This window comes from Pristiophorus japonicus, chromosome 3, assembly GCF_044704955.1.
Source record: "Pristiophorus japonicus isolate sPriJap1 chromosome 3, sPriJap1.hap1, whole genome shotgun sequence".
Classification (NCBI taxonomy): domain Eukaryota; kingdom Metazoa; phylum Chordata; class Chondrichthyes; family Pristiophoridae; genus Pristiophorus; species Pristiophorus japonicus.
This window is the reverse complement of record NC_091979.1, coordinates 256,094,835-256,107,894: the sequence shown is the minus strand read 5'-3', so window position 1 is coordinate 256,107,894 and position 13,060 is coordinate 256,094,835. Positions and strand designations below refer to the sequence as shown.

The window sequence follows — 13,060 nt, the reverse complement described above, 5'->3', positions numbered from 1 at the left end:
CCCCTTCCCTCGACGAATGTCTGTCCCACCTGTAACAGGATCTCTGGCTCTCGTATCGGACTGTTCAGCCATCAAAGAACTCACTTTGGGAGTGGAAGCAAGTCCTCCTCGATTGCGAGGGACTGCCTATGATGATGATGATGTACTCGACTATGGACATGGTCCCAAATGGCTTGCTGGCACCGTCATAGCCAAAGAAGGGAGTAGGGTGTTTCAGATCAAACTGGCTAATGGACTAACTTGCAGAAAGCATTTGGACCAAACCAAACTGTGATTTACAAACAGCCACGAGCAACCCGAAGAGGACACCACCAACTTTGAGCCTCCAACACACACACAAGTGGCAACCGACATCACGGTCGACCACAAAGCTGAACTCACCAGCCCCAGCAGCCCGGCAAGGCCAGCTGCCCAGCAGCCCAGTGAAGAACCAACCAACTCACCCACACCTGCATTTGTACCAAGACGATCAACAAGGGAGCGAAAAGCCCCAGATCGTCTCACCCTGTAAATAAGTGTACTATTGACTTTGAGAGGGAGTGATGTTATGTATGCAACCCTAGGTAACCTGTATCATACTGCCACCAGAGGGCATACCTGTTGGAGTCCCAAGGGATCCCAGCATCCCTTGGGAGCACTGGATATAAACAGGCCTCCCATGCAGTACCAGGACTCTGGAGTTTGAATAAAGGAGCTAAGGTCACACTTACTCATGTCTACAGTGCTCAGTTACATTACTTTATCATGAGCTTAACAGAAACATTCTCTCTGTATCCACTCTATCAAAACTTGGCATTTAAGCCATTTCTCTGAGGTACTGACAATCTTCCACTGGAGAACTGGCAAAAAGATTCCAGACACTTGTCATAGTGAGAAAGGCCCTAAGTTTTTAAGGCTCTCTTGATAACTGTAACTCTTCATCCCTAGTAACATCCGAATGAACCTAAGCTGCACATTCTTCATTACTTTTATATCTAAGAACAAAAGAATTAGGAGGAGTTGGCCCCTCGAGCCTGCTCTGCCATTCAACAAGATCATGGCTGATCTGATCTTGGCCTCAACTCCACTTTCCTGCCCGCTGCCCATACCATTGACTCCCCTGTCGTTCAAAAATCTGTCTATCTCTGCCTTGAATATATTCAATGACCCAGCCTCCACAGCTCTCTGGGGTAGAAAATTCCTAAGATTCACGACCTTTTGAGAGAAGAAATTCCTCCTCATCTCCATCTTAAATGGGCAACCCCATTATAACCTTTCTATAATGTATGTAGTGCTCAAACTGCAGCCAAACTAAAGTCTTAAGCAAGTTCAACATCACCTCTTGCTTTTGTAATTGACCTACATTGGCTCCCGGTGGAGGATAAACATCAACACAGATTGGTTAGATCGATTGGTCTGTTTCTGTAATTTCCGTGCCTTCAGCCTCCTGGGCCCTTTGCTTTGAAATTTCTTCCCTAAACTCCACCACTGCCCTCTCCTCCTTTAAGACCCTCCTTAAAATCCATCTCTTTGACCAAACATTCCCCTCCCGATATATCGTTCTTTGACTCAAAGTCTGTTTTTTAATTATAACTTTGTGAGGCACCTTGGAATTTTTTTCTGCTTTTAGATGGCAGTTGTTATTGCATTCTATGCCTGCAGATACAAAACCAAGGGTTCTGTTTGTCTTTTTATGGTTTTATCGACTTAGGCTGCCCCTTTTAATCACCTCTGCTCCATTTGAAATTTCACCATTTCAGTTGAACTTGCATCCCCCATTCTTACTGTAAAAATGTATAACTTCACAACAGTTGGTGAGGAAGGAAGAAGTGCTAGCCCATTCCTGTATATCTAAGAAATAGTAGTAGAACAGAGGAATCAGTGGAGTGCAGCGTATTATTGCGTATACAACATGGGTAAATTATTACTCAGGTCCCCTCCCTCACCTCTTTTTCCTGTACATTGATGACTGTATCGGTGCTGTTTCCTGCTCTCACCCTGAACTACAACATTTCATTCACTTTGCTTCCAATTTCCACCCTTTCCTCACCTTCACATGGTCCATCTCTGTCACTTTCCTTCCCTTCCTCAACATCTCTGTCTCCATTTTTGAGGATAGGCTATTGACAAACATTCACTACAAGCCCACTGACTCCCACAGCTACCTGGATTACACTTCTTCCTACCCCGCTTCCTGTAAGGACTTCATTCTGTTCTCCAAGTTTCTCCATCTCCGTCTCATCTGTTGTGGTAACGCTGCCTTCCATACTAGTGCTTCCAATATGTCTTCCTTTTTCTTGAACCAAGGATTGCCCTCTGCCGTGGTTGATACGGCCCTCGACCATGTCCGTTCTATTTCCCGCACTTCTGCTCTCACCCTTTCTCCTCCCTCCCAGAATCGCAAAAGCTTTCCCCTTGTCCTCACCTTTCACCCCACCAACCTCTACGTTTAACGGATCATCTTCCACCATTTCCACCACCTCCAACGTGATCTCACCACCAATCACATCTTCCCATCCCCTCCCCTCTCAGCTTTCCGAAGGGACTGCTCCCTCTGTGACACCCTAGTCCACTCCTCAATCACCCCCAACACCCCTTCCCCTTCTCACGGCACCTTCCCGTGCAAGCGCAGGAGATGCAACACCTTCCCTTTTACCTCCTCCCTTCCCACTGCCCAGGGTCCCAAGCACTCCTTCCAGGTGAAACAGCGATTTACTTGTACTTCTTTCAATTTAATGGCCCTGAAATCCCGATTTCTTCATCCCGCGGGCGGTCGACTAAAAATAGGAGAAAAGATGCGCACTTACCTTTTGGTCGAACGCTCATCAGAGATTCTGGACTCGAGGCCTCCTCTTCTTGCGCAATGGAGTGCGTTCATTTTGGGACGTCCATAGGAGTCACGTGGGCCTGGACAACCAATCACGGTAAAGTATTTTCTCATTCATAGTAATAGGAGTTTCGTAAGTCCGAAACTCCTATTACTATGAATGAGAAATACCCCCAAACACCCAAACACTACATAATTTTTTTTTTTTTAAAACACCTCAAATAAATACATTATAGAAATTAAAGTTGATAGAAATGTTTTTGAAAAAAAAATATTTGCCGATTTTTAAAAAAAGTTTTAATTATGGTTTAAAATATAAATATCTTAGTGGGCAGGGTTTTTAACATAAATATGTATTTTTAAATTTTATTTTTATACGTTTTTTATATGTTTTAAAACTCTTACACTGGTAAAAGTAGGCTATGTGCCTGCTTGTACCGGGCGCAAGAGTTTTAAGGACATTCGCAGGGCAAGAGATGGGCAAATAGCGCAATCTTGCCCATGCGAATGTCTTTGCTGCCGAGATGCGTGCAATCTGTCAAGCCAGAAACTTGAAGGATTGGAAAACCAGTTTTTACCGCATGCGCATTGCTGTGGGTCTGGAGTCACATATAGGCCAGACCAGGTAAGGACGGCAGATTTCCTTCCCTCAAGCACATTGGTGAACCAAATGGGTTTTTACGACAATCCGGTAGTTTCATGGTCACCATTACTGACATTGGATTTTTATCACAGATTTATTTAATTAACTGAATTTAAATTCCCCAGCAATCATGAGGGGATTTGAACTCATGTCTCTGGGATAATTAGTCCGGGCCTCTGGCTTACTAGTCCAGTAACACAAGCACTATGCTGCCGTACCCAATAATTCCTATTGGTTTGCACTTATAAACACGACAGGTTCAAGATGTGCATTTTGATACTGGTTTATAATTCCAAAGGTAATGTTCCCCCTAATTTTGTCTTTCTGCAAGCCCTCTCCCCTTATCGTTGTGAACAGATCATTAAAGTGCCAGCTTCAGACAAACTTTGTTGTTTGTTTAAGGTAATTAATCCATGTCCTCCTTTCTTGCTGGCTCAGTTGAAGTGGAAAATACCATTCCTTTCCTTTAATCAAAGCAAGAAAAAAATCTGTTCTGAATCTGGGACACGACAGCGTTCCCACTTTGCATATGAAGAAAAGGTTAGGCTCTGCTTAATTAGTTGTAGTTGGTAATCAGTGTAATAACTCTGAAGTTGTTATAAGACATCCCTTTGTCCCAGCTTGCTAAGCTGATGGGGTATCCAAGGCCCCTTTTTTCTTCTGTCAGTAAACAGTCGCCTGCTATTTACATAAACAGTTATTTTCCTGGGTTGCTTAATCGAGTGTGTGTGTGTGTGTGTGTGTTTTTAAACAAGGGGAGGAGAAATTCATGAATTTTTAAAGAGATTTAACTCTAATTAAATCTCTTCTATCTGATGGGATGTGAGCTAACAGCTCAAGTACTAGTTTTGTACAAAAGGGATTAATGCATTCCCCATTGTTAGGATTACATCAGAAGCAAAAAAAAACAGGGAAGGGATGAGAAAAGCACAAGTGTTGTCATTTATCATGATTATCATTTTAGATAATTTGTGTAACTTTTTCTCTTGCTTTAGCAGCTAATTTATAATACCAGGTTGAAACTATAATCAGGTACCAATGTATCGGCTGGAAATTACTGTGTGAGATATTATCAGACAGATGCTTAAAGCATTCATGGCAAATTACTTTGTCAACTATTTTAGCGTAGGTGCTAATCTGTCTCAATTAAATGGGTTAACACCTCTGTTAAAATAGCAGATAGTGAAATTTGATATGAAAAGATTAAGCTAAAATATCTCACAATGTAATTTCTAGTTGTACATTCTTCCTAGTTAAGGACAACTGTTAGCAGTGTGAATCCTTCAATTCCATATTATGCAGTGTACACGTTTTCCCGAACCTCTACTGTTTGTTTATTGAAAGTAAAATATTGCAGTGATTGGAGGCATAAGTAATGATTGGAAGATAGTGCAAAACGAAGAGTTAATTGATCAAGCAATTTACAGACATCCAATAGACCGGAGAAGCCATTTACCCTTCCAATGGGTCATTAGCAGAGGCACCATATAAAGACCCTGTAGGGAACGAGGGAAAGTTGAAAAGAAAGAAAACTCATATCACTATTGTAAGCCTGTTCAAGAAAAGCGAGGAACAGACCACCTATCTCCCTAACTGAGACTGTTGGATGCTTTGAAGCACTTAAAATGTGGGGAAGGGAAGGGAAACACGAACCAGCTCCTAGTGTTCAAGCAGTGTTTTCATTGTGGGGAAAGCTGTAAATATAGTTATTGTATCAAACACGACAAAGGGAAGGACCCTTAAGGAACCCTACCATTTTGGATCGGTGGTGGAAATGAAAGACTTCATGGCTGATCTCATTGAATACCAAGTGATGGATATTGGTTCCTATGACTTGACTATTTTCCCCACAGTTTGAAGCTTGATACAACAAGGAAAGGGAATACATTTACAGCGCTAACTATAAATGCTGGCATGGACCTGTTGGGCCGAATGGCCTGTTTCTTTGCTGCATGTCCTATATAATCCTATGTTCCAAAGTCCAGTCACTGATGTACAGTATAGGAACAGCTATGAATTTGTCTTGATCGGCACAAAATTGAGACCAAGGAACCAGTATCAAGTTCGTGTTTGCTCGTCACTTTCCAGTGCAGTTTTTTTTTAAATTCATTCACGGGACGTGGGCGTCACTGGCAGAGCCAGGATTTATTGCCCATCCCTAATTGTCCTCGAGAAGGTGGTGGTGAGCCGCTTTCTTGTACTGCTCAGTCCGTGTGGTAAAGGTGTTTAACATTTCATGCGAAAGACAGCACCTCTGACAGTGCAGCACCCCCTCAGTACTGGAGTATTAGCCGAGATTTTGTGCTCAAGTCTCTGGAGTAGGGCCACAATCTTCTGACTCAGTGCCACTGCTGAGCCAAGGCTGATCCTAAACTCGCAAATAAGTAGGAATTACTGAGTGCAGATGCAGCTCCTCATCGACTCCAAGATGGCAAACCTTGTGAGAAGAGTGACATCTGACCAGGTCAATGATTATTTTCAAGAAAAGGGATTCTTTTTTTTGGCGAAGTTCCCGGTGCAATTCGTGGCGGAGCGCAAAAGTTAGTGCCGGGATAACGTTAGCGACACAGCGAGGAAGTTTCGCCGAAAGAGAGTTCCGGAGGAGCGTTGGCGTTAAGTCTGGCATCACACGACAGAGTATGTGCGCCAGAGCCCAAGCTTGTGGCGGTGAAGGAGGTGGCCATTTTGCGCATGTGCTTTTTTTTCAACCTCCTGGTTTCGTTCCCTGTCGCAAAGGGAACACAGGGCGTGGCTACTTCCTGCGCGCATGCGTATTTAAACTGGCCTACTTCAGCCACTTCTGCTGAGGTGGTGGAGGAGGAGGGAAGGCAGCGTGCCAGGCGCACCACGCATGCGGCTAATGAAGCATTGGAGGGCGTGGTGGAGAAGAGGTGGGCCGCACTCCATCTTCGGGGTGGGAACCAGACCTCTGCCTGCCATATTTAAAAGGATGTGGAGGGACATAGCTGAGGAGGTCTCAACTTCAGACACAGTGCCAAAAAAAGTCTAATGACCTCAGCAGAGTCGTCAGGGTGAGTAACATTTTAATCTTTCCACTCCTCCATGACGTCAAGAATAAATCTGACAGACTACGTGATTGCCTTCATGCTTTTAGTGCCTCTCAACATGATGTGGGTTGCCTCCCACAATGCATAAAACAAAGGAAGGCTTACTTGGGCACCCTACTTGCGTTGAATTATCGAAGAATATAATTAAGATCGTTCATAGCAATGCACTGCAACTGTTCCTATTGCTTTCTGAATGATCTCTTACACCCTTCATCTTCGACGCCTGTAGACTTTGATAACCTTCTGACGAGGCACAGGCAAGATCCAAGCGCATTTAACAGAGGCCCCCAGAACATTCAATCAGTAAGGCATAATCATTATGCCTTGCTGACTTGCTTCCACGCCAAAAGGGATGAGTTCACTGATGTTTCAATGGAGGACACGATATTTAATGTGTGGTGACCATTGCACATCAGCCACCACACGGGCTTGACAGAGCTAGGCCTTTATCCAGTGGCAAAGGTAAACCAGGATCTGCTCTGCTGCACGGACCTAGTGCGCACACACATCGCAGTGTGTACAGGCTCATGCTGCCCCTGGGCCCTCGGCTCTTCTGGGCCCCGCACCCTCATTTGCCGCTCCTCCGCCACAATCTCTCGCCGCTCCTCCGCCACAAGTATTCACCGCACCTCCACCACGATCTCTCGCCACTCATCCCTCGTCATATCTCAGCCATGATCTCTCACCGCTCCTCCGCCTCAATCATTCGCCGCATCTCCTCCGCCTCAATCATTCGCCGCATCTCCTCCACGATCTCTCGCCGCTCATCCGCCCTGACCTTCTCTCTCCTCCGCTGTGCCTGGGCCTCGCCGATGTTCCTGCCCACGCTCCATATGACGAACTGGGCCTTAATGATGTCACCCAGTCGCCCACCTCGAAGTTGTTGCATACTTGGAAGGGCTTACGCTGGAAGTTGTAGCGGTATGCCCATGATGTTGTAGGGCCCGCGCTCCAGCTCTTTTATCCTTCCGACCTGCGGTGGTGTCCTCTCACAGCTCGGGATGTCCTAAACTTGTAAGCCATCTGTGCCACAACAGCAAATGGACCCTTTTGTAACCATTCCCCTTTTCGTCTCTTCAGTCAAAGCACTCCCATAATCGGAGAGTGCAACTGTGGACAAGCGGGGATCCGCTTCAGACACTGCCACATCCCTCGAGGGAGCCCTCCACATCACGCCATCGTCTGGAGGAGGAGGAGATGGATGACACAGCTCCAGCGGAACATCCCAGCCCACATACTGTCCCATCGGGACTCAGCTCATCTGGGGAGGACACTGTGTTCCCAGGGTTTGAGGACTTGGACAGTCCTGGGCCCAGTGGCGTGCAGCAACATAGTGCTGGAGTGGAATCCTGCAGGCCAGCTCTCTGGAAGGTGAGTGGGCAAAGTCAGACTACTAACAGACAGACCTAGAACTGGACATGGTGGAAATGTCCAGGGTAACCACAGAAATGAACCATGAGAGAATTGATGCATTGGGACGGATTCCCGTGAGCATCGACAAACTCACTGCGACAGTTACGGAGGCAGGGTCGCCGATTGTCGCTGCGAGTCCTGAGTCCAGCGAGGCCACCATTGCCCACAAACAGAGGCTGGTGGCCTCAAGCAGTGATAGTGGAGTTCCAGAGAGTGTGGTGCATGCCCTTGAGCACATTGCAGACTCGGGCGCATCACAGGCACAAGCTCTGCTTCAGCTTGAGCAATTGATGCAGTCCATGTCTGCCTCCATACTCCGTGTGTTCCCCACTGTCCCACAGGGAAGTGACGGTGCCAAAGCAGGCCAGCAAGGTGCTCCTTTACATCGTGCTCCAGTTGTTAAGGCCCAACCCTGTCAGCGACAGAGTGGCTCCAGAGAGATGGGAGGTGCTGGCATTCCTCAGGATGACACCATTCCGTCTCCCTCCACTCACTCGCCAACCAAGCACCAACCACGGTTGACACCCAAAACATCCGTGACTGGCAATGTCGAGTAAGAGGTGAGCCAGTCGGAAGCCAGGCCTTCCAGGCCAGGAGCTGGTCGAGTGCGTCCTCTGACACCGTCTCTATTGTCTCAGCCCCCATGACAGCAGCCCTCTCGCAACCTTGCTGCACGCCCTGATGCCACATTGAGGAGGAGCAGCAGGCATGGGAGGAGGATGAAGGGAAGGAGGGAGGAGCCCGAAGCAGTAGGACGTTGCAACAATGTACACCACTGCAGTATGACTTGTTCATCAATGCCGCACATTGTACACTGCAGGATGCAGATGTTACTTTGAGTTTTATGTCTCCATTCAGTTATTGTGGGCTTTGTTTGGGGGAGGGCTTGAGACTGTTACATTTCTTATTAAATGTTTTGTTCACCTTAACCATTGCTGACTAGTGTCTCATTTGCAGAGTAAGTGGGGGAATAGCCAGCATGGTGGCATAGAGTGGCAAGACAATGGTCGAACCTCCCGTTCCCCGTTCAAGCAAAGCAGTCAATGATGAGCTGCCGACGTAAGGCTCTTGCAGCGGCTACATCTCCACGTTGCCTCCCCTGTGGTTGTGGTGGTCGGGGTATGGATTCCTCGCCAGGCTCCCCTTCCTCATCTTCGTCGTCCTCCTCCTGAGGTGGCCCTGCAATCCCCATTGGTAATGCCTGTCCCCGCATGATGGCTAAGTTGTGTAGCATGCAGCACACTGCAATGAACTCAGAGACCTGCTGAGGGGAGTATTGAAGGCTGCCTCCAAAGTGGTCCAGGCATTGGAAGCGCTGCTTCAGAATGCCAAATGTCTGTTCGACAATGTTGCGTGTGGCTGCATGGCTGTTATTATAGCGATGCTCATGTTCTGTGGCAGGGTTCCGAAGGGGGGTCATGAGCCACATGGCCAGGCTGTATCCTTTGTCCCTGATAAGCCAGTTCTGACATTGTGAAACATGCATGAGACACTGCTCTCAAGCAAGATAAAAGTATCATGTGTGTTCCCTGGATAGTGGGCATTGACTGTGCGGATGCGCTGAGTGTGGTCGCAGACCAGCTGAACGTTTAGGGAGTGGTATCCCTTTCTGTTTCGGAAGACCTCTGCATTCTGTGCTGATGCTCTCAGGGCGACGTGCGTCCTGTCAATGGCACCCTGAACCTTGGGGAAGCCTGTAAATCGTCCAAAACCTAGAGCCCTCTCATTCTGGCTCTCCCTGCTCGTCAGGAACTTAATGAAGTCCATCCTGTGTGCCCTTGTAACCTGCCGAATATAGCAATATGCAGCATGATGTGAGTTGCAGCATATATCCCCTGCTGCTGCCTGGAAGGAGCCGGAGGCATAGAAGGCCATCACCACAGTCACCTTCACCTCGACGGGCAGTGCAGTCCTGTTGCCGCTGGTAGGCCTGCCTGTAGGAGCTGGCATATCTCTGTCAGCACTTATTTTCTGAAGAGTAGCCTTCTAACACACTGTACATCAGAAATGTGTTGAGATGAAGGATGTTCCCTGTAAACCCATGAGGGGTAAGGCTTCCTCACCAAACATCTGCGACCTCATCAATTCTGTTGCAAACCTTCTTCTAGCTTGAAGCTGCCTGTCAATAGCAACCAGCATGATTTGCTGCCAAAATCTCACTGCCCCCAATGAACTCTCTTTCCGACCTTGAAAACAAAGGGTTAAGTGACATCAAAGTGCCACTTTATAGTGTGCACTCAGGCAGCATTCTGCACGCAGCCGTGGCAGTCACTGACAACTGCAAAATAAGATTCTCCGGCGTCCCTTTAGATATGGCACCAATTACGCCTGCTGCATCCTGGGAACGCTTGGTTTTTTTTGGTCGTGTCCTGGGCTGGAGCCAAAGGTTGCACCCAGGGTGCTAGCGCATCATTGCACGACGATTGACGTCACCCTGATGGTCAAAACGCAGGTCTGGGTGGTAAGCTTTTGCGCCGCCACAAAACCATTGGCAAAACTTCTGCCCGGGCGCTAAATCTTGGACATCCCGTTTGACGCCCAGAAACACCTTTTTGCGCCCCGCCAAGGCGCTAAATGGGGCGCAAACTTGCGGAAAATCCAGCCCTAGAATTTGTTACTCAGAGGGCTGGGCAGTGGAGCTGAGCCCAGGATCAGATCAGCCATGATCTTATTAAATGGTGGAGCAGGCTCGAGGGGTCAAATGGCCTACTCCTTCTATTTTTTATGTTCTTATGTAATTGTTCAGTTACTAATTTTATTGCAGGCAGCTGTAATATGTCCAATTGCTCCTTTTGAATGTAGGCATATAGGTGTACAGAACTGCTGGCAATATAGGATGTCAGTTCCAAACACTGGTGGCCTCTGCTACTTGGGGCGAGTGACTCAGATTAAGGGCACATCTTAACACCATTCCTAGTCTTTGTGAATACTGTAGAATTTATTTACTGTAGACAGCAGAGAAGTTACGTTGAACTTATATAGAACACTTCGAGTAATGTGCTCAGTTCTGGTCTCCATATTCCAAAAAAGAAATAGAGGCACTAGAGAATGTGCAAAAAAGATTTACAAGGGTAATGCCTGAACTGAGAGGTTATAACTATCAGGAAAGACTGAACAGGCTGAGCTCTTTTGTCTAGAAAAGAGAAGGCTGAGAGGTGACCTGATAGTGGTCTTTAAAATTAAGAAGCGGTTCAAAAGGGTAGATGTAGAGAAGATGTTTCTACTTGTGGGGGGAGACCAAAGCTAGGGGCTGTAAATATAAAATAGTCACCAATAAATTGAATCAGGAATTCAAGAGAAACTTATTTACTCGAGAGTGTTGAGAATGTGGAACTCACTACCACTTGGAGTGGTTGAGGAGAATAGCAGAGATGCATTTAAGGCGAAGCTAGATAAGTACATGAAGAGCAGAAGAATAGAATATGTTGATAGAGTGAGGTGAAGTAAGTCAGGAGGAGGCTCATGTGGAGCATAAACATCGGCAAGGACCTGTTGGGGCAAATGGCCTGTTTCTGTGCTGTAATAAATTCTCTATGGGCTGGATTTTCTGGTCCCGTCTGCCTCTGTTTTCGCCCAAGGGTCGGCAATGGTGACAGAGAGCTCTTCTGGATGGGCAGTCAGCTTTCAGTGCCCCGCTGGGGTTTTCAGGGCCAGTTTCAGCAAAGCATTATCGCCCGGAAGAGGTGAACCGGTGTGCAACAACCCTGGTTGCGACACCAGTTCGATTTTTGAGTCCTACCTGACCCGTAGCACCACGGGTGAAAACGGGCCATCCGACCTATACTGGCTGCAGTGAGCTAAGTTATGTCCACCTCAGGTGAGTTTTTTCTTTTCTTTTTTTTTTGCGATTTATGTTGTGGTGGCATGGGCTATGTATTGGTAATGTTTTTGGTGGTTTTTGTCAGTTTTTGAAAATCTCCCCAGGCCCCTCTCAGAGTGCTCCGAGGCCAACTATTTACCTCGGATTTTCTAATGATCAGCCAGCCTAGCGTCCTAAGAGAGGTGTGCAATGTTACCCTTAGTGCTCAACCCCACACTCAGCTACTCAATTTTGCTGACTGAGGCGCAAACTGTTCCTGGACATAAACTTTATCACCCCGCCGCCATTACCACCCCGAAATGAGCAAAGCCAAAAATCCAGCCAATGTAATTCTATGTAATCATATCTGACCTTGATCCCTCGTTCCTCTTATTTGTATTTTTATCAGTGAGGTTTTAGGGTGGGCGGCTATCCTAAATGTTTATTAGGAAAAATATAAAAAAATATAAAAATACATAATGGCCCTGAAATCCCGGTTCTGGGCTTCCCGCAGGCAGTGGCCTGAAAGGAAGAGAAAAGATGCACACTTACCTTCTGCTCGGGCACCCGCTAGCGATTGCGGTTTTAGGCCTCCTCTCCCTGCGCATCGGAGCGCGTGCACATCTGAACGGACATAGAGCGGGAGCTGGAGTCACGTGGGCCTAGACACCCATTCAAGGTAAAGTATTTTCTCATTCATAATAATAGAAACTCCGTAAGAGTTCTCATTATTATGAATGACAAACTTCCCCCCCCCCCCCAAACACCTAAACACAAATTAAAAAAACACCCCACATATTTAACATTATTTTAAAATAAAGTTAATAAATGTGTTTAAAAAAATGTTTTTAAATCGGAAAAATATTTTTTTTCTAAGTTTTGTAATTAGGGTTTAAAATAAACTTACCATAGTGGGCAGGGGTTTTAACATAAAAATAAAATTTAAAAACACATTTTCATGTTTTTTATATGTTTTAAAACTCTTACGCTGATGAAAGTAGGCTGTGCGCCTGCTTTTACCAGGCACAAGAGTTTTAAGGATATTCGCTGGGCATTCTTGCCCATTCGAATGTCCTTCTCCCCAAGAAGTGTTGGATCTGTCAAGCCAGAACTTGATAGATCGGAAAAGCGCGCATTGCGCGCCGAAAACCGGCTTTTACGATGCCTTCCCAGGTCCGTACACACTCCATATGGTCTCGGTGAGGCCGGGATTTCAGGCGTAATAAAAACTACCACTTAAATATGGGTAAGCAATTTTATTTTTGTTAAATTACAATGTTCAACTTTATTTTTTATTGATGTGAATTTTCTTAGCATGTTTCATAACTATA

At 46.4% G+C, this 13,060-nt stretch overlaps 1 protein-coding gene across 2 annotated transcripts in view; it reads left to right on the top strand.

Moving 5' to 3' along the window:
- LOC139259496 (uncharacterized) overlaps positions 1 to 13,060 on the top strand; it is a 162,178-nt gene that overhangs the window by 80,073 nt on the left and 69,045 nt on the right. The window lies entirely within an intron of this gene.